This window comes from Ostrea edulis, chromosome 2, assembly GCF_947568905.1.
Source record: "Ostrea edulis chromosome 2, xbOstEdul1.1, whole genome shotgun sequence".
Lineage (NCBI taxonomy): Eukaryota > Metazoa > Mollusca > Bivalvia > Ostreida > Ostreidae > Ostrea > Ostrea edulis.
This window is the reverse complement of record NC_079165.1, coordinates 67470916-67475034: the sequence shown is the minus strand read 5'-3', so window position 1 is coordinate 67475034 and position 4119 is coordinate 67470916.

The following is a 4119-nucleotide window of genomic DNA, read 5'->3' as shown; positions in this document are numbered from 1 at the left end:
AGCATTTGACCCAATGATAGATTGTATTTGCAAAGTAGATCATTCTAATGGCCATAGAATTTAAGAAATGCTGACTTTAAACGAGAGTATTGAAACCGCTCTAACATCAAGTTGTTTGTCAGTAGCCTTTTCCGATTAATATAGCAATAAACGCATTATGATATAATAGAAAGTTTGGAGGAACACTTGATTATCTGAGAGGAGCTATCTATGAAATGAAAGGTGAAGATAACTAACAGTGATCAATTTCATAACTCCTATAAGCAATACAAAATAGAGTTCGGTAAACACGGACCCCTGGATATACTAGAGGTGGGATCATGTGCCTAAGAGGAGTAAACATCCCTTGTCGACCGGCAACACCCGCCGGGAGCCCTATATCTTGATGAGGTAAACGGAGGTATCAAAATCAGTGTGCTAAGAACGCTCTAACAATCGGCATGAAACACGTCAGACAGCATTTGACCCAATGATAGGTTGTATTGGTAAACTAGATCGTTATAACGACCATAGAATTTGCGAAATGCTGACTTTAAACGAAACTGTTGGAACCCACACACCATCAATTTGTTTGTCAGTAGCCTGCTTCGAATTAAAAATTGACCATACGCAGAACAAGCTGTTGCATATCGAATCAGTTGAGTGATATAAACACCATATGCAGGTGATAATGGAATATTGCTACATGAATATGCGACGTTAACGATGGAGAAGTTGAAATCATCCCGTTTGTCATGAAGGCAAGTTGTTAGTTTGCCGTTGATATCTACCTTCAATAAAATATCTAAGTATGAAGGAGAAGTGGACGATTCTGTGGTGTTTTTTATTTTGAGTTCACTGGGATATATTGAATCGACATATGAATGAAATATGACTTTTCCACTGAAGAAAACAAAATACAAATGTGATTTTATATTCATTTAAAAGCAATAATCACAATTCTGTTATCGACCATCTTTACAAATTTGAATTTCAATCCAACCCATGCGGATATAAACATAATTTAGCGCGGATTACATCTAGCACTATAATTTGTAAAGAATATTCGTTTCCCCTTAGCATTCTTGTATGTTTATTTTCATTCTTTCCTTCCATTTTACTGCTTGATAATTTTTGTGTGGAAATTGGCGAGGTCTTAAGAACATGTACCAACACTTATTACACCAAAATTCTGAACCCATCATCACAATCATCCATACTAAACCTGCAATTGCAGTATGTACTTAATGGAAGATAATGAATCGATAAAATAGCATTAATGAAATATGCTTACCTAGTATTATAAAAAATGGTGATTGGGTAACGAAATCAAAATTATTTCACTAATCATTAAAATATTGATAAAAATATTCAGTGATCAATTCGCCAATTGTCATAGGTAAGTATTAATAAAAAAAAAATCATGGTGAAATTATGTTAAAGTCAATGTGAATGTTTCTCATGAAATATAGTTTTCAATTAGAAAAATGTATCTTTCACCTATAATGTTCCCTCTTTCTGAAATCCGTCTAGGGATATTTCTCTAATGATGAAAAACTCCAAAGTGAAATAAACGCTTTAAAAGATAAACATGTCTTTGATCATTATAAAGATGATTTCATTCTCTTCCCAGGGTATATTTTTTACATGATGTATCTTATTTGATCAAAAATATCTCTTTAAGTATAAGAGATACTGGTATATTCCACATTGATAATAAAAATATATATCTATTTTCTATTACAGCATCCACTTTTTCTACAAAAACCAAAGCCGGAAACCACTTGAAGTCGACTCAAAACTCCATAAAACCGGAAAGTGATGCTGCACCAAACAACACCTTTTGTATGTCCAAATGATTATGAAAAGCCCAAATTTGATTCAGTTTCCTGCATGTATTACGCATTTCATATTTCAGTGAAAAGTACAAAAGTTTAAATGCATACAAAAGGCTCATTCTTGGATATCTTTTGTTTTCAATGTTGTCTTCCAATAATGTTTCATAGTAACAAAATGTGAACTTGATATTTTATTTCACTAATGATTTTCTTCCTTTTTGTCAAAATAGCATCTTTTGCATTGACTAACAAATCATCCACTTCTATTTCCCTTTACTTCTCTTCTGTCATTTCAACACCTTTCCATGTGATGAAGTAGTTTTAATGTACAGAAAAGTCGTTTTAAAGGTGACAATGTATAAACCTGACAATATAGGCAGGTTTTTGAAAGTTTGCATATGTAAAAATAATATACGTAGCAATTCTCAAACTAAATTTAGAAACTACTTTCAATGGAGAAAAATATCACATGAACAATTCCACCTTTCTATATGATAAAGAAGTTTTAATGTATAGAAAGGTCGTCTTAAAGGACACATCGCATGTTTCAAAACTTTTAAATTTTTTCAGCAAATTTAATTCATTTCATGCCTAAAACTACTTTACATGTGTTTTAAATGAAACAGTTTGCGTAGTTTTCGAGTTTGAAAGCGATGAAATTCAAATCTTGAACTTTCAATTATAAATAATAAAATATGATATATTTCCCAACTTTGATTTGAATTATAATGTTTTCATTTTTTTTTTCAAGGAACGCGTACACGTAACAACAACAGCACGCCGCGCTCCCACGTCCTAAGTCACAACGTGTAAATAAAAAAAATAATGATTAATAAAATTGCTTGAATAAAATAAGTTAAAAGTATTGTGATTTTCACGATAAGATCATTTTTATTTTTAAAAAAATTCGAAATGCATCCTTGACAGTAGGCCTAGTTGTCAATGATACTTATTTGTATCATAATTTAGACCTATCTATCTTCTCCAAAAATAAATTTAATAATAATTGCACTGTTCATTTTAGAAAAGCAACAACGCTAATTACAGTTGCTTACAGAAATGGCATTACCAAATAGTGTTTACACAGTGATCCCATGTAAACATTATTTACTCGCAAATGCAGATTTCATACTCGCTTTCCTCACTACATTTGGGTCGCTATTTGTATGCACTGGTGGCTAAAAGATATAAGGCTCAGGAAATTTGTCAACATCGAAATAAATGGTATCCATGGTAGATAAATTAGGCCCCTAAAACCTGAGTTTTTAAAAATATCTAACACTACTTTTACTACAAGTTGATCGACGAAGGTCGCATATGACGTCACTGTACCACGTGACTACCTATCTAATTCACTAGGCTTTTTGAAATCGGGGCATAGATGTAAGTCCGTATTGTGGCTAATTATCGCAATACTTCAGCGAACTAACTATTACAATTAATTTCTATAAGCATAAGGAGGACAAAATGCATATAATTCTGCATACTTTGAAAACACGAGATGTGTCCTTTAAAGGTGACAATGTATAAACCTGACAATATAGGCAGGTTTTTGAAAGATTGCATATGTAGAAATGATATACGTAGCAATTCTCAAACTAAATTTAGAAACTATTTTCAATGGAGAAAAATATCACATGAACATATCCAGTTATTCAATGGCAGCTTTCGAATTCTATAAATCCATCAAATCAAGTACATGTACACGGGAAAAGGTAAGTAAATCAAACAAGTATCTATAATATTTCCGTTTATATACCCGTCTCACTTAGTCTTTGTAGCTGATAAATCATATTCCCTAGAAATAAAAAAGATGTCAACATTAAATATTATGACATGAAATCTGGGTAATAATTATACACGAGTTGAACTAGTGCTTGAAATGAACAAGTGGCTTCGCTGGACATTATACGGATAAATTACTATTCATTTAAGATACCATTTCTGTCTTTTCATATTATGCTGTGTCTAGTTTACGATGCCTCGGTAGATATTAGAATTGAATAATAGGGCATTCCTTTTATTTATTCTGATTATCCTCACAAAGCATCCATGACTAAAACTTCGTGTAGTTTCGGATAAATCTCTTTTTATCTTAATATTGATATTCCAAGATTAAATAGCGTACATGTTATCCGAATTTCAATGCCCAAGACATTGTTCACCACCATTTTCTTACCACTTTTAAATCTGACGGTCAATCTGGAATTCACGCGAGGGTTGAAATCGGCAAAAACGCAAACAAACAGGTGTATCACAACTCTTATAGCAAACCCCAAAGTGGCATGTCTGAAGTTGAAAT